This window comes from Trichosurus vulpecula, chromosome 6, assembly GCF_011100635.1.
Source record: "Trichosurus vulpecula isolate mTriVul1 chromosome 6, mTriVul1.pri, whole genome shotgun sequence".
In the NCBI taxonomy this organism is placed as follows: Eukaryota; Metazoa; Chordata; class Mammalia; order Diprotodontia; family Phalangeridae; genus Trichosurus; species Trichosurus vulpecula.
The window spans coordinates 217570828-217596591 of NC_050578.1; the positions used below are offsets into that span (position 1 = coordinate 217570828).

General features: G+C 38.7%; 1 protein-coding gene across 2 annotated transcripts in view; it reads right to left on the minus strand.

Annotated features, from left to right (window-relative positions):
* PCGF3 (polycomb group ring finger 3) overlaps positions 1–25764 on the minus strand; it is a 112373-nt gene that overhangs the window by 41941 nt on the left and 44668 nt on the right. The window contains exons 3-4 of one of the 2 annotated variants that reach the window (XM_036763259.1): positions 19585–19624; positions 18678–18830 (exon numbers count right to left, since the gene is read on the minus strand). The gene's annotated coding sequence lies outside the window, so the exon portion shown is untranslated. The remainder of the gene's footprint in view (positions 1–18677; positions 18831–19584; positions 19625–25764) is intronic. The other variant, XM_036763260.1, reaches the window with a different exon arrangement.

Here is a 25764-nt window from a genome sequence, read left to right on the forward strand (position 1 = left end):
TAACACCCTCCCCAAGAATCCCTCCTGTACCCTCTCCTTCCACCCTATCCCCTTACCGTCTCATTTCTTTCTGAATTTACAAGATTTTTATACCCTTCTAAATATACGTTGTTCCCTCTTTATCTCACTCCCATTAATCTATACATCCTTCTATACCCCCCTTATCCTATTCTCTCCCCCTCCCCTATTCTGTCCCCCTCCCTATCTCTTTACCCTCTTCTTTCTGACTTTTATACTCTTCTAGATATGTGTATTATTCCCTCTTTAACCCATTCCCCATGACAGTAGGGTTCCAGAACTACCCGTCCTCCTTCCCCATCTAATTTCTCTGTATTAGCTCTTCTTCTCACACTTCCTCTGTATGAGATAATTACTCTTTTTACCTTTTCCTAAATCATTTTGCTTTTCAGAATCACATCATATTCTGCTCTACCTCAGCCTTTCTTCAGAACTACCCAATTACTAATGATACTCTTAGACATATGGTTTACATTTCCATGTAAATAGTAAACAGTTTATCCTTGAGTCCCTTGCAATTCATCTACAATGTTTACCTTACATTTCTCTTGGATCTATTGTCTATTAAATTCTGGTCTTTTTGCAATAAATTCCTGAAGGTCTGTCAATTCATTGAATGTCCATTTTTTTTTTCATTCAGGATTATACTTAACTTTGCTGGGTATCTTTGGCCATAACTCTAGTTCTTTTGCTTTTCCATACATAATGTTCCAAGACCTACAGTCTTTTAGTGTAGCCACTGCTGAGTCTTGTGTGATTCTAATTGTGGCGCTGCCATATATGAATTTTTTTTCTTGTTATTCATACTATTTTCTCCTCAAACCTAGGGGTTTCGGAATTTGGCTATCTTGTAGGTTATCTTCGTAGGATCTTTTTCAGGGTGTGATTGGTGGATTTTTTTTCTATTTCTACTTTCCCCTCTTGTTCTAACACTTCAAGGCAATTTTCTTTAATTATTTCAAGTATCAATGTATCGAGATTCTTTTTTTGATCATAGCTTTCAGGTAGTCCAATTATTCTTACGTTTTCTCTTCTTGATCTGTTCTCCAGATCAGTTGTCTTTCTTATAAGATGTTTCATATTCTCTTGTATTTTTTCATTATTTATATTTTATTATTTCTTGGCCTTCTTATAACTTCACTAGCTTCCCTTTGCCCATTCAAGGAGTCATTTTCTTCCTCAAGATTCTGGATCTCCTTTTCCAGCTGGTTGACTTTGTTTTTATAATCTTCTTGTTCTTTCTTTAAAATTTTTTTTTCTCTTCAATCTCTCTTATTTGATTTCTGAGTCTTTTTTGAGTTCATTTTGGGCATGTGACCATTTGATATTATTCTTTGGAGTAGGAGAGACTTTTTTTTTTGCTTCAGTATCCTCTGAGGATGAACCCTGGTCTTTTTGATCCCCATAGTAACTAAGTATGGTTAGGGTCTTTCTCCTTTGTCTACTCATTTTTTAAAAATGTTTTCAGCAGCTTGTAATTATAATCACCTCCAGTCCTGGGGTGTGGGGGTGGTGCTTCCGGCCTCAGGTCTTTCCCGCTGTTATTTTTTGAGCTTTGTCATGGGCCCAACCTCTGCTTTCCTTCCCCTCTCTGAGCCTCTGGCACACTATGCTGGAAATGGTCTTGCTCCCTGAGAACCCTCCAGTTGTAATGACCTTCAGTTCTCCCCTCTGGCCTGGAAATGGAGACAAAACTCAGCTTTCCTGTAAGTGGCCGCAGCCAGCAGCACCCCTGTCCCACTGCTTCTGCACTCATTGGGCATGTGCTGGTTCCTTCTTGCCCAAGACCAAGTCTCAGCAGCATAACTAGGCCTGGCATCCCTTGTCAGCAGAGGCTCCCTCAATCTTCCCCCACTCAGATACCTGACTCCCCACACTGTCTAGGATGTGAAAATTTCTGTGGCTCAGGTGGAGACTACTTCCCAGCCCAGCTGCCCCCAGGACTCACCACTGACTGTTTCAGTGGAGTTAGTCTGGAGATGTTTATATTCACTTGGGCCAAACCACTGTTCTAGGATCTTTCTTTGGACATTCTTCTGTTGTCCCAGGAGGACCACTGTTCTGCCCCAACTCTTGTTTATTTTTGCCACTCTACATTCAGGTATTATTTTTTCCCGTTTGTGGTAGAACTCTGGAGAGCTTGGAATTTTCTGGCCTACTCCACCATCTTCCCAGAATCCTCTCCTTGACTATTTTTCAACTGGAAGTTTGGCTACTTTTTTAGAAATTTAAGACCACAAATCGAAAGGCTTAAGTTATAATGTAGGTTGGGAATTAAAATTTGAAAACATAGAAATTGTTTTTGCAATTATTTTTCTAATTAGCATTAGAGTCTAAAGCCACGTTTAAATTTTGGCTCAGTTCCTTAATACCTGTGTGATCTTCAGTAAGACAAGCTGCCTCAAAAACAAACAAACAAACAAAAAAACAGGGAGGAAAGAAACACAAAGCAGGGAGAAGAGTAAGAGACAAGAAAGGAGAGGGAAGGAAGAACGCCAGAGAGCAAAGGCAAAAGGATGGAAAGGGAGGGCTGGGAGGGACCCATTCCCTGTCTATAAAATGCCAGGGTAATCTAGATAATCTCTTAAGGTTGACTACAGTGATCTTAGTAAAAGACAATTCAATGCAACAAATAATTTATCAAGTACTTAATGTATGAGGCCCCTGTAATACAACATTCCTAGTATTACTGCAGCAAAAAGCACCATCTTTCAATGTTAACCAAAAATTAAATCACTGTATAGCCAGGCAGTCACCGGGGCCACAGAATTTTACAGCAGGACGAGCCCTTGGCTATCACCCAGTCCAACCCCCTAATTTTTAGAAATTAAGAAAACGAGGCCCAGGAGAAATTAAATGAACTGCCCAAGGTCACCCAGAGAGTAAGCGGTAATGTCAGGACAGAAACTCAGCTCTGCTGGGTCGAAATCCAATGTTCTTTCCACAGTTTCATGTGACACTAAGAAACCCTGCCTTCAGAAAAGACGAAAACTAGCAAAGTTTTATTCCAGCAGATAGATCCATGGAGAGACAATGACCATCCAAAGCTTTAGAAGGCCATTATACTGTAAATTTTTCTTATCTCACTGAGTACCGCCCATTTTAAAATCATTTCTGATTCAAGCTTCCTACAAGTTCTCCATTTTTAGAATTACATGACTCAAGTTAGTCCATTTTGTACTGTGCTGACCAGAAGCAAAACTCCTTATTAACCTACCAGACTATTAAGAAAAATGCTACCTTTATCATCATCACCATCACCATCACCATCACCAAGCTTTTATGTGTTTACTATATGCTAGGTACTATGCTAAGAGCTGGGGATAAAAAGAAAGCTAAAAAATGAGGTCTCTACCCTCATTGGGAGGGAGACAACGTGCAAACAACGATGGACAAATAACATCCAGGGCAAATCATAAGTAGTCTCAAAGGGAAGGCCTCTTACAGAAGGCAGGATTTGAGCTGAGTCTTAAAGGAAGCCAGGAGGCAAAGGGCAGAAGAGATGGTATTTTGGGCCTGGGGGAGAGCCAGTGAAAAGGTACAGATAACTCAGGGGATGGAATGTCTTGGACAAGGAGGTCCGTGACACCACACCACGGAGTCCTTGGGAGCGGAATAAAGTATAAGAAGACTGGAAAAGAAAGAAGGGGTCAGATTGTAATGGGCATTAAAAACAGAGGGCCTAGGGGCAATGGGGAGCCACAAGAATTTACTGAGTAGGGGGAGACATGATCAGATCTATGCTTTAATGAACTGGGACATATTTAATAAGATAAATAAAAATACCACACAGGTAAAGCTAATTTATAGGTTATCCATTCCTATTTGAGTTCGATACCACTAGTTTAGAGTATTGAGAATGACTTGTTCAGGGTAACACAACCAACTGTTTTGAGGACAAATCTCTAACCACGACACCATTTTATAAAAAACAAAACAAAACAAAAAACCAAGGCTCAGAAAAATGAAGTTTTTAATTTTTTTTTTAATCCATGCTCACACTATGAGAGAGTATCAAAGCTTCTCAGTGAGCTTCTTAAGTCAAATCCACTTTCTTTCAGCAGCGCCAAAGTTTCTGAAGCAGAAAGCTTTCCGTACACTGCTACTGCTACGTGGTTTTTCCTCCCTAAATTCATCTTACATAATGTCTAAAAACTATGTATTAAGAGGATTTTTTCCCCCTGTAAAAATGTCATGTAGTGGCAAAGCCTGGGAGTCAAGAGACCTGGAGAGTTTGAAGGCTTCCACTCCATCTCTTTACAGATACTTCCCAAATGTTCATCTCCACTTATGACCTCCCTCCTAAACTCCAGCCTCCTGTCCTGTTCTTCAACATTGACAACATGTCATCCCTACCTGAATTAGGCTTCTTCCACTTGGCTCCAGAGAGAAGAATGAGGTCTAGAGAGACAGGTAATAGCTCAATATAGAGAAAAAATTTCCCAACAATTAGAGCTATCTAAAAGTAGTGCAAGCTGCCTCATGTGAGGACAAGATCCCTGTCACTGGAGGTTTTCAGGCAGAAGGTGAACAACTTGCAGATACACAATCTGGATAAGGAGTGGGGTTGAGAACTGAGCTCCTTTTCAAACTATCAAGTCTGAAATTACACAACAATCTCAATTTCAATTCTGGACTTCACACCGTTTAGGCGAGACGAAAATACATTACCGCAGAAGCTTAACTACTGTCAAAGGGAATATAAACCAACAGCATAGGGGATTTATGGAAAAATTTCATAATATCACTGTTAAACACTAGAATAGCTCATTGAGGAAAACTGTGAATCTTTTAAAAGTCTTCATAAAATAAACCCACAGCTTTCTAGGTTTGTTTACATGCACTCTTGATAAGTAGGAAGAGAGTCTAGATTTCCTACCAAGATCCTGCCTAGCCAGAGACTCTAGAGGCTGTCCCAAAGATTCCTGATCCTGAAATACTAAAGATTTCAATTCTTACAACAATAATAATTTTTGGCCACGAGAGGGCAGTTGACATTAAGCTGACTGTTCCCTGCCATCTGGAAAATTCTTTAAGGATGTTCATTTCATTCAGTTCTAGGTTTGTGCTTCTTTTCTCATTTGGTTATTTTACATGTTAAATTTGTACATAGGTTCAAGGTCATTTGCACTCTATCCACTGCACTACCTAGCTGCCAATATTTATGTGAGGAGACACTGTTTATTTCCACAAGGCAAAAATCGGGGAAGGATCTTGTTACCAGGAAATTGGTGTTTGCATAAAATAGGAAGAAAAAAAGCTAGCCATAATCTAGCTTTTAGGAAACAACATTCAAAGAAATCAAAAAACAATAGAGAATATCCTGTGGCCTAAAATTCTATAACCTAAGTCAGCCTGAGAAGGATGGGATAAGATAAATGCAGGGATGAAATTACAGAAACAAAAACAAAAATGAACCTCCCAAATGCTTACATACTTAAACGGAGCTATGATTTCATTAATTTGTAAGTCCCCTCAAATGATGCAGATTGCAACCAATCTGTGAAAGTCCATCCTGTATGACTCCTGTCCATGGCTTCTCTTAAGTTTAATAAAGAGGGTTCATGCAACAAGCTAGAAGCTTTTCTCAATTACTCCTGACATCACTGGATACCAGTTGAGCAATATGACTATCATCCCATGTCCTCTTTATCCAGTCCATATTCAATGACATATTTTACTCCTCTTCTTCAAAGTTTCTTGCTATATGCTACAGCCTGCTCACACCTACCTAGCTAACTTTCTATTACCATCTGTGTGATAATCATTTTTTATTCTTCAAAGACTGCAGTATTCCAAGCTTTGCTATAATCGCAACAACAGGAGAATGTTGCTATTAAGAGGGGCCTTGCTTTCATGGAAAGCTGAGGGTCATTAAAGGAACTCTACAATTTCCTGAAAGCAATTTAATTTATTCTCTTCTTCTCATCTCTGGGTCCCACTCATTGTTCACCTACTGTCTATCACATATATACAATGATGGGCAAGCTCAACAAGTTGTCTAAATACATGTTATAATCTAGGCAATAAAGATTCTTCATCCACTTCTCTGATCAAACACCTCTGGACAACTAAAGATCTCTTCCCAGAGGTTCGACAATGTCCTGGGGCTTGACACAAACAGCACAGTATCATGTGCAAACAGCATTATCTTTGGAGGGACCCCACCATCTACAAGGATTCCCTCTTCAACTTGAGCTTTGTGCTGAATATCCTGTATTCAAACACCGCTGGCAAGTCTGCATATCTCAACTACTTGGCTTAATGTTTATAATAAGAGGATCACTGAATACAGTTGTTTGTTTTATTTCTCTCAAGAAATCTTGAATGATTTTGATATACAGATAGGAGACAGCGAGTTGGGGAAAAAAGCCTAAAAGACAGCATCTTATAATCAATTTTTTTCCCATAATCAGCAAACAACAAACATAGTAGAATGTAATAATGTCTATATCTTTCAGTCAATTATAAAATGGTAAAGAAAAAAATATATATATATATGTATGTATATGTGTATATGATCTTGTCCGCTAGGTATAATGGATAGGGTGCCAAACTCAGAGTCAGGAAGATCTGAGTTCAAATCCACCCTGAGATACTAGCTGTGTGACCCTGGGCAAGTCACTTAACCCTGTCTACCTTAGTTTCTTCATCTGTAAAAAGAGCTGGAGAAGGAAATGGCAAATCACTCCAGTATTGTGGCAAAGAAAACCCGAAATGGGGTCACGAAGAGTCACACACGACTGAAATAACTGAACAACATGGTTTAGCTGTTGAATATCACTTGAAAGAGCCTGGTTCTCTCAATTCATATACAGATAATTTTTAAAGATTGTGGATGGATGAGAGAGTAGATATATATGTAAGTGGTTATCAATGTTCTCTCACTTGCCATTTTTGGTATTGACATTTTCCCACCCGTATGGAAACTTCCTTTGCTTCAAATACTTTGTATATTGACTTCTCAATGCCCTTACAACCATGCAATTTCCAGCACAGATCTCCTTTATTTCCATTTAGTTCATTCTAGCTGCTTTGCTCCCACTTTAATCACATTTCTGTCTCTCTTCTGGAACTGTAAAGTTAGGGTCCAAGTACAGTGGGTTCCATTGGCCTTTATGGAAAAAGGTCCACTATAATAATTCCTATAAAACTTTTCCATTTTTCTTGTTTGTTGCCTTTCCATTTTTGTCCTTAAATACCTTTAAGACAATTGCGCTTGGATAGAATGTCTTGCTATGCTTTCTTTAAAATGGGTTTTACTCTCCACTACTCTGTGAGATGATATTATTCAAAACTGTCCATCATCTTTCTTAATAAGATTTTACATAAATAGTAAAATTTAGTATAAATTCTAAAACTGGTAGCCTACAGAATTTTAGGCCATAGGATCCCCTCCTCTATTGTTTTTCCACTTGCTTTCAAGTTTTCTCCACTAAAATCTAGTGTATGTGTCAGATTATAGCTTTTCTCTCCTCACTTTTAATAGATTCTAATATGGCATGGCCACTTCTTCTCTAAGGTTCTCATAATTTATATTTTGGCAGCAAATTTCTTCCCTGTTGCCTTTGGTAGCTATCTCTCTCTGTTTGGGATGTTTTTTGGGTTATTCTGGTATTCTTGTTATAGAAATTATACTGATTAAACTTCCACATAAAATTATAATTGGCATCAATGTCATGGTCATTGTTCATTACCTATTTTCGATTGTCAATTTTTTTAAATAGTTCAGGATTGAGTTATTTTGATTATATGCCATGTCTTTAATCATTATTCTTTTTAGTTTTTATTAATTCTGATCTTAGCTATGACAAATCAATGGTCTGACTATACAGAAAATTGATTAAAGGACTAACTCCCACATCAACAGCATTTTTTTTCTTTTCTGCTAAAATGAATCTATTCCATTTTTTTTACAATATTATTTATATCATGTACAGTACCTATCAACTGTTTTCATGAAAGTAGTGTCATTGTAAAATGTAAGTGTTCTTAAGCTATTTTGGAACTTGGCAGTCTGGTAAAGATTATGGACCTCTTGTTGCATACACTCATAATTGAAGGAAATGCTAAATTTTGGTTAAAGGTTAGTAAAAATCCTACTAGGTCTATATCCCAAAGAGATCCTAAAAAAAAATGGAAAATAACCCACATATACAAAAATATTTATAGAAGCTCTTTTTATATAGATGAAGAATTGGAAATTGAGGGGATGCCCATCAATTGGGGAATAGCTGAACAAGTTGCACTATATGAATGTAATGGAATATTATTGTGCTAAAAGAAATGATGAGCAGGCAGATTTCAGAAAAACCTGGACTTACATGAAAAAGAAAAAGAAAGAATATCAGGAATCCCAAACCCAGAATAAGATAATACATCCAACAATGTTAAGGACAACAAAAAAGGGCCCCCTTTTGTAGCTATGTTGAGAGACAAAAGATCAGAAAAGGCATTCTTGCTTGGGGGAGGATGATAAAGGGTGACTTAAAAAGGCAGAAGTAATCAACTTTGAGTTTGCTTCTTCTCCCCTGTACCAAGAAGAATGAATTTTGACCTGAGAAGGACAAAACAAAAAGAGTTAACAGGAAATGTATTAGAGAGATGGTTTAAACAACAATAATGCCACCACCAAGCTATGCTCAAGTTAGCACAAGGTCAGATGAATTACATCCCAAAGTCCTAAAAGAATCTGCATATATGATTACCATAAAACTGTGAGTAAAAGATGTCCTGATTTTTTAAAAGCAATAAGTAGATTCTTCAGATAATAGGTCAATAAGCTTGAGTTTGATTTGTCAAAAAAAAATGCAAGAACAGACTATTAAAGTATTAGTTTATTAGCATTTAGAAAGTGAAGTGGTATTCAATCAGTCAAGAAATATTAATTGAGTGCCTACTCTGTGCCAGGCACTATGCTAGGTTCATCAAAAAGAGGTAATACCAGAATAATCTCATTTCCTCATTTGACAGTGTTAGCACACTGGTAAGTTCAAAGGAAGGCTGAAGATAACTCTAGAATTTCAGGATGATTTTTGGCAAGAATTTCACACATCATCACTACAGATAAGATGGAAAGATATAGATGGGATGATAGATCATTTTGTACAACTAGACCCAAAGTAGAATGATTTAGATCAATGTCAAACTGGAAGGCCATCTTTAGTGGAGGGTCATTGTGTTCTCTGATTGGTTCAACATTTATTTTAATGATTTAGATGGAGGCAAAGGTAGAATACTTATCAAATTTGTGGACAATAACAAGCTGGAAGAAATAGACACATGTTGGATCACAGAATCAGAATCCCAAAAGAGCTCAACAACCTGGAATGATGGGCTGAGTCAAAAAAGATATCAACTGTATCAATACAGAATGAGAAATATTTGATTGGACTATAGTTAATAGGAAAAGGAATTGGTATAATGTGGTAGCCCCAAAGCTCACTAGATCTTACTTAGAATACCTCAAGGATCAGTGATTCCATCTATGGGCTTATTTCTTTCTATGCAACATGTAACGGCTTCTTTAAAAATCCATCATTCAGGGATTAACCATCTGGCAATAAGCTTCGCTGGTTGGTCTTTGGACAACAGACAGACAATCCATCACAAGGCTTATACTCAGACCCTTCCCTACGTGGAAAGGCCTACATTACTCTCATATAACCATAGATGGAAGGTCATGTGCACACCATGAAGGGGCAGTGAAATAGAACGTTAGTGAAGGAAATTGCATTAATGGATACCTAGCATCCAGAATGAAAGCAATTACAGTCCCACCAGGTGCTCTGCCCTGGTCTGGACACATCTGGAATGCTGCATTCAATCCTACATTTCGAAAAAGACTGAAAAGCTGGAATGAACCCAGGAGAGACTAGAATGATGAAGAATATTTAAACCACATCCTATAAAGACTGGATAGAGGAACTAAGAATGTTTCGTATGGAGAACAGACTTAGAGGAGAGAGTGAAGTACGGAAGAACAATTAAGATTCCTTTGCTTGCTTCCCGCGGGCAGAAACAAGAACACTCTAGAAGTTGTAATGAGATCAATCTCAGCTGAATTTAAGGGAAAGCTCACTAGTAATTATGAACTGTCCAAAATAGTTACTCAGGAGGCAGAGAAGACTCTTTCAATGAAAGTCTTCGAACGAAGGCTGAATGATCATATTTTTTTGGAGAAGATGTACAGGGAATATAGTTAGTATCAGTGTGACTACATGACCTCTGAGGTTTGTTGCTTTTTTTTTTTCAATTTTATGATTCTGATCTGGATTCTAACTTAACATGCAAAAAAAGACAGAAAATAGGGGATTCACAGAGCTTAATGAAAAATTTTGTTTTTAAGTACCCCCAAAAATGGAACAGAAAAAAGGCAAAGAAAAAATAGCTAGCAAATTCAGAAAAATGGGACCTAGAGAATGTCTCACCTATACCAGAACTGCAGGCCTATCTCTGACATGTGAGGACTGTGAAGAAAAAAGAAAAAAGCTTAACTTATCTCCGGAGGAAGAAGGGCAATTATTCTAGGATGTAGGAATATACTGTAACAAGAGGCCTGGAAATCTAAGCCTTTCAGAAAAGACAGCCAGAAGACTATCTATATAGCCAGAAGATGGCACCATAACCCTGCCTGCATAGAAAGGACAAAAGGCTGGCTGAAGGCTTACTAAATGTAGAGCACTAAAACTGTGTCTGCCTTATGCAGAAGCTGACATTTGAACACTAGAAAAAATGATACTAGTCACCACCAAAGAACTGGAAATTGCTGTTGATAATAATCAATAGCAATTTGGCTCTTCCCCTTTTAAATGCATTTTCTGGACAGATAATCATTTAGTGTTGAATGCCAAACCATGACCTATAACTCAATTCCTCTCAATAATAGCCCATAATCCTTTTGATCGACAGACTTTACAAAGTTCTGAGTAGGTGCTCAAAAAACTCTTTTGACTGAATCATGGAATCTGAGAACTAGGAAGGAATCTTAGATTTCAAGTAGTCCTACCCAACCCTCCAACCCAAAGCAGGAATCCAGTCTAAAACTATAGACAGATGATTGATTGTCTAAGGTTCCAATACTGAATTTTTAGAAAGCTTTTCTGCACACAGACAAAATCTTCCCTGTAATTTGTATAATCTTTCACGTAATACCCTTCAAATATTTTAGGACAATTCTTAAAGCTCAACCTAGTCTTTTCTCCTTCATCTCCAGGTTCCCCACAACTAAACTTTACACCTGGCTTCCAAACTATCCATTATCATGGTTGAGATCCTCTAAACGAATTTTAGCTTGCCAAAAAACTGTTCTTTTACGGAAGTAAAGCTTTTCACTATGTAAGATCCAAGATGAATTTAATTCAAAATCAAAACAGTCCCTGTCCCAAAGGAGTTTACATTGTATACGTCGAGGAAGAAAACAGGTGGAATGAAGGAAATGAAATAAGACAGATGAGTATGAGGCAAAAGAAGGAAGCAAAGCACTCCAAGAGTACTCAAAAAGGGAGGAAAAAACATCAGCGGTATTCAATTATCACTTCTACCCACATGACTATCAATCTATAAATATAGATATAGTCTCTTAAACTCCAGTCCCAAACCTTCAACTGCCTGTTGGACATCAACTAGATGTCCAGCTGCTAACATGTCAAACTCCCGATCATGCCCCCCTCTCCCCTAAACTCATCCTCTCCTCCTAACTTCCACACTCCTATCGATGATTTCCACTATCCTCTCAGTTTTCCAGGTTTAAAACTTCCAGGTCATCTCTGACCACTAACCAGGTACCAAGTGTTGTTCATCAACTTCCATAGCTTCTTACACGATTCATCCCTTTCTGTCTACTATAAGCCACCACCAACCTAGTCCAGGTCTGTAACCATTCTAACATACTAAATCTGGTCTCCCTGCTTCCAGCCAACTCCCCCTCCAACGAGAATACTAAGGCCCAGAGAGCTCATACAGCTAGCTAATGGCAGAGAGAAGGCTGAAACCCAGGTCTCCAGAATACTAGCACAGTACTCTCTTTCCACTATATGCCTCCACCAAGCCTTTCTGCTCCTGATTTGTAATGATCTTGTTCTTCAGCTACTGAGGCCTCCAGTGGCTATGCTTATTCATATTTTGATCCCTACTCCCTTATGATAATGCATCCATCCTTTGATCTCTTAGAGCACTTTGTTTATAACTCTTTTATGCACTCGAAGACTCTATTTGTATTATATGTATTTGTTATTGCTTTATCTCTTCTCCCAAATCTATTTTTGTTTCAGCCCTTGTATTTCTAGCACATTGCTAGAATCTATAGTATAGACATTTATTAAAGGCTTCTTCAATTGAATTCACTGACTCCTGACTCCCAGACCAATGCTTTTTCTATCTTGAATCATCTGGCTTTCTTTTGTTCATCTATTAACTTTATACCATCTCTTTAATAACAAGTCTTTCTCCTTCTTTTAACTTTTTAGTTGCTCTGATCCTAAGTTTAAAAAGCGTATTGTTATCCTTAGCATTTTTCTCCAGACCCGTATCATTCTGGGCTTTAGTCATTCTAGCACTATTCTTGTAGGTCTATGTTACTCTTATTATAAAACAATACAAAATATTCTTCAGCTGTGTTCAATTCCAAAACAAATCATTAGTAAAAATAACTAACCGAGGTGCTGACACCACTGCTGAGATTGACACTGCTGCCACTGCTAAATTAGAACCCCTCTCAAAGCCCAACCCCCAACATACATGTCCCTGGAGGCAGAGTTTGGGAGGGGACACAACAGCAAAGCAGGAGAATGCCGGTTAAGGGGGATGTGCTTTCACAACTCTCATTTCTATTTTAAACCATTCAGGAACATCCTACTCTTTCCATGCTCGTTGGGGAATTTATAAGGTTCTCTTCCTCTTCTCTTCAGGTGTTGATTCTTTTTCCTTTATCTTAAAATATTTATTCCCAGATGGCTGGAGGGCCCAGCCACCCTCTCCAGTTCCTAATCTTCCCTACTCATTTATCTGCTTCTGTTCAAGGTTTTTAGCTAAGTTTTCATCCACCTGAGATACTTGGGAATTTTTTCCCTCACATTCCTCTACTGCTTGATGGTGGATAGAACTAACCTAGCAGGATACTGGGCCCTTTCCCTCAGGCTTCACGGAGTACCCCACACACTAGAATCCTGCCCCACCGTATTCTAGCTATGCTCAGTCACAGCACAGAGCACTGATATGATGAAATCCCAGACAATCAGCATCGGCCTTTTGGTTTTCAGTGCCAACAAGATAATGTCAAAAACAAATGTTGGAAAATATGGACTCTTTCAGGAAGGTGGGTTAAGTTCCTTATGGTTCTTCCTAGCCTTAAACCCATTACCATCCCTTCTCAACAGAACTAAGCACGCCTTCCAAGTTAAAGGAAGCATTCTAAAACATTTTATTTATCACTTGATATACAATAATGACATCAAGTTATACTGAATAGTACATTAAATGGCATCTGCATCTTGTGATGAGATTGATGATATATGATGATACCAAAATGCCATTTGGGCTTTATATTTCATAAATACAAAATTCTTAAATCAATAAACAATTTATTATTTGCCAGATACTGTGCTAATTGCTGATAATGACAAAATGAAAAAAAAAATGTCCTTGTCTTTAAGAGGCCGTCTATCGGAGGAAAGAACATGAAAATATACATATACGTATGCATGTATATATGTTCAGCTGTGTCTTGACCCTTTGTGACCCCATGGACCACAGCACAAAGTATGTCCAAGTTCATGTTCATTGTTTCCATGATACTATCTATCCATCTCCTCCTCTGCAATACCCTTTGTATATACAGAAAATGTACAAATAAATGCAAGGTAGTTTGGGGAGAGGAACAACAGGCAGCTGGGGGAAGAGCAGTATTAAGGAAAGAACCCATGAAACCATGCATACCCTTTGACCTAGCAATACCACTACTAGGTCTGTATCCCAAAAGAGGTAAAAAACAAAAAGGAAAAAGACCTATGTGTACAAAAATACTGATAGTAGCTCTTTTCTGCAGGTAAAGAATCAGAAGCTGAGATGCCCATCAATTAGGGATTGGCTGAACAAGTTGTGGTGTGTGATTATGATGGAATACTATTGTATTATAAGAAATGATGAGAAGGATGCTCTCAGAGAAACCTGGAAAGGAAAGATTCCATGTAGAAGGTGGCATTTGAACTGAGTTTTTTTTTGGGGTGGGGAGAAAGTCTCCCAAAACTAACAATTCTACAAGGGAGAAGGAAGGAGGGAATGAATTCCAGGCATGATGGATGGCCAGTAAAAAAGCACAGGGATGGGAAAGATGAGGGTCAGTTTGAGTGGACTGTAGAATGTATGAAGGGGGATGAAGGCTGGGAAGGGTTTTAAATACCAGAGGACTTTATATTTGACCCTAACAGTAAGCCACTAGAGTTCATTGAGCAGGGACAGAATGTCAGGCTTATACCTTTGAAAAATCACCTTGGCAAGTAAGTAAAGGAGGGATTTAGTGAGGAGAAACCCAAGATATGGAGATGGGTCAGCAGGGTATGAAAAAAGTCCAGATGAAAGGTGATAAGGGACTGAAAAAAAAGGTAGTCATGTGAGTGAAGGAAAGGGGATGTCTAGGAGAAATAACATTTTACAAAAGTGTAGATGTGCAGTGAGCAACAGTGAGGGCTGAGGAAGGGAAGAGGAAAGCACTAAGCATTTATGTAGTGCCTACTACGTGCCAGGCACACTGTAACTAAGCACTTCACAAATATTGTCTCATTCAATCCTCACAACAGTATGAAGTAAGTGCTATTACTATCCCCATTTTAGATTTGAGGAAACTGAGGCAGAGATGAACTGATTTGCCTAGGGTCACACAGCTAGTAAGACTCTGAAGCAGGATTTGAACTCAGGTCTTTCTGACTCCACCAGCAGTGTTATCTACTGTACCAACGGCTGCCCAAGTGAAAGGAAGAAGCTGAGGATGTGAACTTGTGTGACTAGAAAGATGGTTACCTGGGGCAGTAACAGGAAAGTCAGGAGGAAGGGGAAGACTGGAGAGAAAGAAAATAAGTTCAGTTCTGAACATGCTGAGTTAAGATGTCTATCATATACGTCCAATAGGCAGACAGTGATGTGGAACTGTCATTCAGGAGAGAGATTAAGGCTGAATAGAGATCTGCGTATCAAGAAATGATCACTGAGTCTGGGTATTGATTATATCATCAAATGGGATAGCAAAGAAAAAAAGAAGACGGCAGTCAGCGTAAGGAAGGAAGAAGAAATGGTGTAAGCCTCTGTGTGGGAGACAGGCTTCATCTGCCCAGCCAGGCTGTACTGGCTAAGTAGTGCTGCTGCTGCTGCTGCTGCAGTGCCCATTGTCTATTCTTTCCTGGGCCATGGCTTTTTAAGCTTCGAAAGAGCCACCAGGGATCCGGGAAGTGGAATCCATAGCAGATTTGGCCAGTGTGTCCCCCAAGGAGTGACCTGCGTGACCCAACATGGCAGTGAATGAACCCAGGAGCTGAGTTGCCTAAAGGGAGGATCTCATGCAGTGGTTAGGCTGCGCTAGGAAGTGAGCTATGTGAGGGGAATGTTTTGTAGCAATTGCTTCAATTCTAAGCCCACTATGCCCAGAGACTAAGGTGGCAGAGGGGGAAGGGTACCCCTGGTGTTTTGTAATTCTGTTCTTTCTCTACCTTGTCAATAAATATAGATGAGGAGGAGAGAAAAGGGAGATGATCTAGGACAGAGCTGAGCTACCTACACCCAGTTAGTGGGATGACCCAGCAAAGTAGAATGAAATGAAACAGTGAGATAAGGAGGAAGACCAACAGGAGACAAAATAGTATTATGAAAACCAGAGGAGAAACAGTAGCCAGGACAAAGGGCTGCTCAATGGTGTCAACTGCTGCAGAGCTGTCCAGAAGGAAAAGGACAGAGAAGAGGCCAATTAAGACCTCACTGGTAACTTTGGTGAGAGAATTTCAACTGAATGATAAGATCAGAACCCAGATTGCAGAGGGTTTATGAGAGAGTGAAGTAGAGCAAGTACTAAGTGTGGAGTATGGTAAGGGAGGAGAGCTAGAGGACAACAACAAGCAGAGAGAGTCTTAGCATCTACTGAGGGATTATCTGTTGATGGTACCTATTAAGGATTTTGTTTTTTATAAACAATTGAGTACCTATGAAGGCAGCAGGGAAGAAACCAGTCATCAAGATAGAGGGTGGCAGTTGGAAGAACTCAGTGTGAAAAAGATAGGACAGGTTGGAAATGAGGTTACACAAAGAAGGGCTGATCACCCAGAAACTGGAGTAAAAGAGGAAAAAGTGGGGAAGTAAGGAGAGTTGTGCATTGAAGAGCTGTGAGAGGAGGAGGAGAAGGAGGAGGAGGAGGAGGGAGAAGATTGAGTTTGAGAGAATAGCCTCAATATTGTTGGCAAAGAATGAGGCAATACTGAAGGCTTAAGCATGAAACAATGGAAAAGGCAAACTTACAAATACCTTGGGCTCTTCCACTCAAAGCACATCCATCACAAAGCTATCAAACAGAAAGTTCTGCCTGTGTATGTCAAGACCAATTGGCACCCTGAAATTAAAGTGTGGGAAGATCACATTTAAAGTAATTTATACCTATATAATACTAGTCTTGACATATACACTTTTGGAACTATGAACTAGTCCATAACAGATCTGAAAAGTAGCCAAATAAAAGTCATGAAATATTAATGAAATGTGTCCTATCACCGTAATGAAGCTATGAAAAGATTAATACTAACTAATCAAAAAAAGAGCAGAATTAAGAGACATTACCAGAGCACAGGATAAACTGTTTAAAACTTAGAGAAAAACTTCTGGAATAGGGAGATATCACGTTCCAATAAAACAACACTAACAGGTACACACTATTGGATTTAATGAAAATGTGAAACTCAGAGAGTGAAATCAAAAAATGACATCCATATGAACTCAACCAACAATACATTGGCTAAGAAGCATCCAAAAAAACTACTGTCATGTGGATTTGTATATAAAACCAAAGAGTTTATAATGGTCACTGAGGATCAGGTCATAACCACAAGAATTTATAAATGGCTTAAACTTAAAGATTTAAGCTACAGATTATGCAAAGAAACAGCAGAAACTACCACTATCACACCACAGGCTGCAAAAATTTAACACCTGTAAAATGAATACCTAGCAAGAGATGACCCAACAGCCAGAAGTAAACAACAGAAGTTCACAATCTTTCAGAAACCAACAGTACGAAAATATTCATACAGAAAGAGACCACAAAATATTCTTGAGGATTCAACAAGTTAACTGTACTGAAACTAGACCATTATGACAGAACTGCTGTCTACAATTTCCCTGATATAACACTGATCCATAAAAATTTAAGAACAGTGTCTTTAACAAGTGTTATTATACCAAGTGCTCATAATTCACAAGATAGGAGAAACAAAAAACCTTTTTACCAGCAGAAGGAATAAGAACAAGGCACACATACTATGTCTGCTATTGCAATTGTGCCAAAGATGTCTTCGATGAGATTACAGAAAGCAACCCTGCACCCCAATACTTTTATTTAATTACAAAATTCAGTTAATTTATCTACCTATGCAATAGTTCAAAGAATATTAAATATCATAGAATGATGATTTGCCTGTCCCAGGACCACTGCTGCTAATGCCATAAAAAGATGAGAAAAATGTTCTCAATATTCTCTGCATTAAGCACTTTACAATTTATGAACTCTGAAAATCAAGTAGTGCAAGTTTGAATGTCTCCATTTTACAAACTGGGAAATTGAATTTAATGAGGTTGAGAGACTTAACTAAGATCACATGCTCACTCGAGGATTTGTTTTGCAAGTACAACACTTCTTGTTTACTGAGTATAATACTTTTTCTGCTACAACACTGCCCAACCCCGCGCCCCGCCCCCCCAAATGAAACACAGTTCCTAGCTGCAGGGACATTATACTCTAATAATGAGATAAAACAAATACACAAATAACTGTAAGAGAAGGTAAAATGTGACGAGTGGCACATTTATAAGAAATCTGAGGAAGGATAGGTCATTTTCAGTTGGTAGGATAAAGAAATATTCACAGAAAGGGTGGCATCTGAGTTGAACAAACTGCTTTAAGGTTTGCAAAGTACTTTACAAATACCATCTCGTTTTGAGCTCACAACTCCGGGAGGCAGGGGCTGTTATTATCCTCATTTCATAATGTTGAAAATAAAAGCGAAAGTAGACAGAGGTTCAGTGACTAGCCCAGGGTTACAGTAGCTAGTAAGTGTCTGAGGCTGGATTTGAACTCAGGTCTTCCTAACTCCAGATCTAGCACTCTGTGCCCTATGGTGCCACCTGGCTGCCTAATTCTCACTATGTCACACACTTAGAAGGAAGGAAGAAAGAAAAAGGGAAGAGAGGGAGAGAGAAGGAGAGTGGGAAAGAAGGAGTGCAGAGCTAATAGGGAGAGAATAAAAGCAAAAAAAAAAAATATGAAAATACCGTGTGACCCTTCTCACCTCCCTCCAAAACACAAAACAACTGCCCCCTCACCCCCGACAAGAGGAACAGAGAAACATTTCTGCTTTCTTGTTTTTCCCCATTATCCTGTGCATGTATGTGTGTGTGGTTTTGTTTTTTACCTCTTCTAGATGTTTTCTTTGTCTTCAGTTTGTCTTCTCATTGGGTTTTTATGCTACTGGCTTTACTCTGTTATCCCGGGTAGTCTGTCTTAGTTTGTATTCTGGCTCTTCACCCTTGCTCCTTTCCTCTGTCCCTTGTTTATTTTCCATTTTCTAACAAAGACATTTACCCATTATTTTATCTCTGATCATTTAAGCTTTAACATATCATCACCACAATTCTAAAGTTTTAACTTCCTACAGTACAAAAGCATTTACCACAATCATTACTTTAGCTATATAGGATTAGTGTACTCCATCTCCAATATGCAGAGAAAACCATGCTGCAGTAGCATGTCTTAAACTAACTTGAACAAGGGATATACTTCCAAGCTTGATAAATAAGAAAAGGAATTCGTGAATGCTAGTGAAGAGGGTCGTAACCAATGGGGATTATGAAACACCCCAAGATAAAAGGGAAATTTTGAAGTAAAACAGGAAATCAGGCCTATCTTCATACAAACAAACTGGCATACATAAATACAATTTTTGGCACATGCACAATGCCACACTTTATGCCGAGGGGGAAATAGTATTTGCACTTGAATTTTCCCCCAAAAACCTTTATTCACACCTCTGTAGAGAACAGTTTGGTAAATACTTATTGAGAGCAGACTCCAAAAGACGAGCAATAGGACTTTCCTTTAATATGCTAAACAAAACTGGGGAATAAATTGTCATGGTTCAAGTACTTAAACACATAGAACCAGAAGGACAGATTTTCTCTAATTACACTTTAATCAGAGAAGTAGGCCCTTCCTTTGTCTTCCCCCCTCCCCCAAAAAATGTTTAATCTATTCATAGGCATTCAATTAAAAGAAGAATAAACCCTGAAATGTTCAAAGTTTATTTAATTATCTATATTTACCTAGCAGACAGACTGGAATCTCATGCTACATTTTGGAAACCTGTAGAGAAGCACAATACAAAAATATGTTTTAGACTTCACATACTATATAGCACTTTTAGGAGAATACATGGCAATTATGCTTATGATAAAAATACCAAAATTTAATGTAAGAGCCATTAAGACAGAGGAATCAAAGTTATTATTTTATGTGTCTCCAGCAATGAATGAGATTTAAATCTTTCTGATTTAAAGGTGTCATATTTTATTTTTTAAAAAAACCAAAGACAAAAATAGATAGCTAATGTAAGACCTGAAAAGGCCTAAAAACAGTCTTTTATTAAAAGAAAAAAAAATCAGGTTCTTTTGTTTGCATAATGAACCACTTACAATGAAGAAGTCCACTTCTTCTCCAGCTCAATAATACAGTACTCTTAACTGATCTGTGGTATCATAAATACGGCTATTTTTTTCCAACAATGCAGGTTACATCAAACACATATTGCCTATCCTCAGTGGTTCTCCTTACTAGCCTCTCACAAATATACCACAAGGGGATTTATTCAACGTGCTGAGAAGCTTCTCCTCAAGTTCTTCTGATATTCATTATGTAGTTACCAACGGATTCATCCCTAAACATCTATGTGCTGAAGGGAAAAACATGCAGAAGGGGAGTGAGAGGGAAAATCACATTGTTTAAGTCTCCCTCCAACACATTTTTCATACAAATGAAAACTTTTCCTTACCTCTATCACAATCTAATTTATATACATGTAGTCTCTTAGGATAAAAGCTCCTCGAGGACAGGGACTGACACAAAAGCACCATGCCTGGTATAGAATAGGCAATTAACAGAAAGACCAGCTTCCTTTCATAATTTCTATTATTTACCTAAATACTGATACTGAATTGTATCAAAAAACCTCAGGATCTTGCTTGGTCAATCAACAAGCATTTATTAAGCTCCTACTATTTGCCAGGCATTGAGAGAGTACTCAAGAGTCAAAAAGCAGACCCATTCTCAAGGAGCTCAAAGTCTAACAGGAAAAACATCATGCCAACCATTACGTATCAACAAGATAAATCCAGGTTAAGTTGTAGATGAATTCAAAGAAAAAGTGCTACAATGAAGCAGTGGAAAAGGCTTCTTATGAGTGGAACCTGAGTTGAGACTTGAAGGAAGCCAGGAAAGCCAGGAGGTAGAGATGATGAAAGTGGGAGCGGGAACAACAAAAAATACTTGAGAGTGACAAGATGGAGCATGATGTGACAGGAACACCAAGGAGATCAGTGCCACTGGACCTGAGAGTACGTGGGAGATAGTAAGTTATAAGAACACTGGAAAACAAGGAAGGGGCCAGGTTGTGAAGAGCCAATCAGAGGATTTTATATCTGATTCCAGAAGGGATGGAGGGCCACTGGAGTTGATTAAATAGGGGTTGAGGGAGTGCCGGTAGTGACATGGTCAGACATCATTTAGGAAAATGAGTTTAACAGATGAGCGGGTAATGGATTAGAGAAGCAAAAAACTTGAAGCAGGGAGACCAGCAAGCTATTACAATAGTCCAGGCATGAGGTGATGAGAATTTGCACCCGGGTGGTAGCAGTGTCACAAGAGAAGGAGGTACAAGAGATTCTAAGAAGGTAGAGCTGTAGCACTTGGCAACTGACTAGATCTGGGGAGTTAAAGTGAAAAGTCAAAGATAACAGCTAGGTTGGGAGCCTGAGTGCCTGGGAGGTAATGGTACCCTTGACAGTAATAGGGATTTTAGGAAAAGGGGAGGGTTTTTTGCGGGGGGGATGGGTGGGTTTGGGGAAAGGGTTTAGTCTTTGACATATCATCTTTAAAATGTCTACAGGACATCTAATTCAAGGTGTCTAAAAGGCAATTAGTCGTAGAAATGAGATTAGAGGTTAGAGCTGGACAAATAGATTTGGTCATCAGCCACGTAGAGATGATAGTTGAATCCATGGGAGCCAACATGAATAGACAGATCCGATGAGTTTTTTTGAGGATGGAAGAGACATGTTTGCAGGCAGCAAGGAAGCAGCCAATGAATAGGAAAAACAAGATTAGTGAGAGTGGACATAACAGGCAAACTGCTGGAAAGAGGGGATGGAATGGTACCACTTATGCATGTAGAAAGGTTAGCCTTGGCAATGTTAGTATCTTGTGAGATGGGGCACAAGAGATAGTGGTAGAAAGCATTTGAATGATGTGAAATGAGAAGGGGAGAAGAGGGAGCTCCTGGCAAATGACCTCAGTGTTTTCAGTGAAATGAGGTCAAGCTTCTTCTCAGCTAAAAGGATAAGATGAAGAAGACCCACAGGTTTAAGGTCGGATGAAAAGGTGTGGAAAAGCCACACTGATGAATGGGAGAGTGGGTAAATTAGGGTGGTGTAAAAGAATTGCCTTGCCCAGTGAGGCCCCAGTTGATATCATGTGACATAAATTTCTAGTGGATACAATTATTTTAATGCTACATTAATTTATATGGGAATAGTTACATTATTTCCTCCATGTTTGCTTAAGCAGAATGTGAACGGAAGCAATGGCAAAAGATGGTGGGAATAACGTAAGGCTGAAGACAGTGTAGAGGTGAAGAGTATAGATGTTGTCCAGGTATCAAAATGGGAAGGGAAGACAGTGTAGGCAGTGCAGGGATGATGGCCTAGGAAAGAAATGAGGGGTGGAAGAAATGAAGGTCACAGTGAGGGAAAAAAATAGGGTTTGGGTTCTAAGGCAAAGAGAGAGGTGACAACAGATTACGATCAAATAAAGGAATTTCAGGGTTCATGAACACGGATGTAGAATGCTTGCCAGCGACGGCAAAATCAAAGGCATGTCTGGGTAGCTGAGGCAGAATGAACTAGATCGCTGGAAATAATAAAGTTGAGGAACTGAGAGTTTGGGATATTATAAACAGGTATGCTTAAATCCCCTGTATGAGGGCAAGAGTGCAGGAGGAAAGACTCAAAGTCAGGTAACTGAATTCACAGTGGAAGAAGAATGCCCCTAGAGGCTGGTAGACAACAGCAACCAGAATCTTGACTGGGTGATAAACAGGGATTGAATGAACTTCGAAGGAGGATAGATTCGTCAGAGTCTAGAGGCAGAGTCTGGAAACTGCAATGGGGAGCAAGGAATATTCTGTCCCAACCAGTTCCACCTCCTCACTACCAGTAAATTAGAGTACTGGAGTATTCAACACCTTTGGATGGTAGGTCAAACCTTTGAAATCCCAGGAGCTTATCTTGTTCCATTTATGGATAAGGAATGAATCTGTAATTTCAATGATATAGGGAACTTCTAGATAAGGAAACTCCCCCAATCAAAGCAGTAGGCACATTCTCTACCATTTAGAGAACTGATTAGAACACTTAGAGATTAAGGGATTTGCCTAGGGTAACACCACCAGTATATGTCAAGGAGGGGACTTGAATCTAGGTCTATCTTGCCTCTAAGCTCTCTATCCACTATCCTATAGTGGATATACCATATACTATACCATACTGCTTAAGTTAGTGTTAAAAATGAGCTGAGTGGGAAAACACAGTGATATGGGCTAAGGGTGAATAAAGTTTTCCAGTTCCTCCTGAATCAGAATTTCATCACAAGGCTCCATATATTTCTTTCAAGTGAATTCTCTGAACTTAATGAAAATACACACACACACACACACACACACACACACACACTCACTTAATGTAGGCACAAAGCATTGCAAAACCAAATATCGATGAAATTTTAAAATAATTCGTATTTGCATGTCCCTTTAAGGGTTGAAAAGCATTTTCCTTTCACCCATTCTGTTAGGTAAGCAGTATAAGTTTTATTATGCCCATTATAAAGCCGATAAAACTGTGGTTCCCTATAGTCCCTACTAGATAGTATATGAAGCAGGATTCAAACCAAGGTCTCCCGGTTCTGAGTCCAGGGTTTTATCCATCATACCATATCATTTCTTTAATTTATAAGTATTTATCATTTGGAATTACCTCCTCCCTTCTGTCTCTTCCATTCACTAGAGGGGTAATCAGAAGCTGATTGTTGCTCATCACCAACAGGCAGATACTGGCATCATATATATGACTTCACACAGCTCTGCTATGAAATTAGTTTTTACAATTTTCAAAAATATCTTTTTGTATTGATTTTCAGTTGTGACTGAAGTGTGCTATCATATAAAGCAATATTTTAAGTTTAAAATGATAGGGCCAACACACTCCCCCAGAAAAGTGTAATATTTGAAATGTACTGATTGTAAGGCCCCCAAATATTGACTCTGGACAATTTCCTACCAGAAAAGCCTGAAACTTCAAGTGAGGAAGATGTCACTGAAAGTAAAAGTAGATGAAGGTAATAAGGCCAAGATTCTCAGAATGACTTATCTTTAAAGGTTTCACCAGTGCCTGTTATTATAATTAGTGAAAGTAAGGTTATATTTATTTTTAACTCTCTCCTACTTATATAGCCCACCAGAAATAAGGACTTTGGTCCAAGTTATAACTCTTTTCTTCTCCCTCATCTAACTTATCAGCACACTTCCAGTAGCAAGTTTAAGATATTCCTTCCAAAATTTCACCAACAGAGGCAGTGTAGAACAGTGAGAATGGAAAAAGGAGTAGGAAAGGTGAGGACAAAGCATTTATTAAGGGCTTACTAAGAGCCAGGAACTGAGTTAAGCCCTGGAGATAACAAATACAAATAAGCAAAATACAACTGAAAACTGAGGGTTTCAAAATTTTCACTGAGTAAGAAAATGGAAAAGTCAAATGGTCTTGTCAAGTACCTGTTACACAAGACAGCATGAGATCTGTAACTTCATCAGTGTGTACTTCTTCCAGTGATACAAACACAACTCATTCATGCCTACCCATCCCAGAATGACTCTTCCCCATGACGTCCTCACGAATTCAATTCACCTCAGAGGTCCACCTAGCATGTTTGCCATAGCATGGATACCACTGGAGGAAAGAGACTGGCCATCAGTGATTCCTCAACTCTGGCTGAGAACCAGCTCCTAGCTTGTCTTGCAACCTTCTTTCACAACTCCTTTTACATAACTTCCACATAATTAATTCCTTATGCATAATCTGTTCCAGTCATCTTACACTCACCATACCTTTCTGTGATCCTTGCCTTCAATTTTTTGAAGACTGTATATAACATGACTTGATGCCATACACCATCACTGGAAAAATATTGTTATCGAAAAGATGTATGCTTGCTTCAGAAAGAAGGCTTTCTCTGGTTGACTTATCAATGCTTTATATTAAGACATAGTCCTATAAATAGGACAGCTTTGAAAGTTACATGTTAAATTTATTATAAACTTAGAAAACAGAGATGGAGATTCAGTTTTATGTGCAATCCTTTTTCTCTTCTGTGCCGTAGATGAAAATGTTCGTTTTACTTGATACTTATTAAAGTAAGAAAAGAAAACAAAAAAGCATATAGTCATATCGGGGGACTTAAATGCACTAAGTATGTGCCAGAAAAGCAATTCCGTAGCCCACAGATTATCAGAGAAGTTTGTACTGCCCTGGGAAAAAATTCCAAGCAGAAAACAGAACAATTGGTCTGACAGAAGCTCTTCTAAAAGGGAAGATTTACTTGAAGAACTAAAAGCTGATGAAAGCCTAGGCAGAAACAATCAAAATTTAAGATCCTAAGAAAGCAAGAAGGAAACAAGTTAATATGACTGCTAGACAGAAGAGAATGGACTTAAGAGTTGGATTCAAATCCCCCTCATCATTTGGTTAGCTGTGCAATCAAAGGAATGACAGTAATGGTGGTGGTGATGATGATGATATCAAAAATTATAATAGCATTAATACAGCACTTTAAAAATATTATCTCATTTTATCCTCACATAAGTCCTTTGAGGTACTGTTATTGTCCTCATTTTACATACTGGCAGAAGCTAAGGAACGCGCCCAGGGTCATTCATGCAGCTAATAAGGGCTGAAGGCCAGATCTGAACTTCGGTACTCCTAATTTCAGATCCAGCTCTCTACTGCACCACCTACTGCCAGATGTTACTTCTCTGGGCCTCAGTTTCCTCACCTGTAAAATGAAGCAGTTGGACTATGACCTCTAAAGGCTCTCCCAGCGCTAAATCTCTGTTATTTCAATTAGGAAAATGATCTTTAGGAAGGTAAATTTTCACAGGTTCAAGACATAATTCAAAAATATGG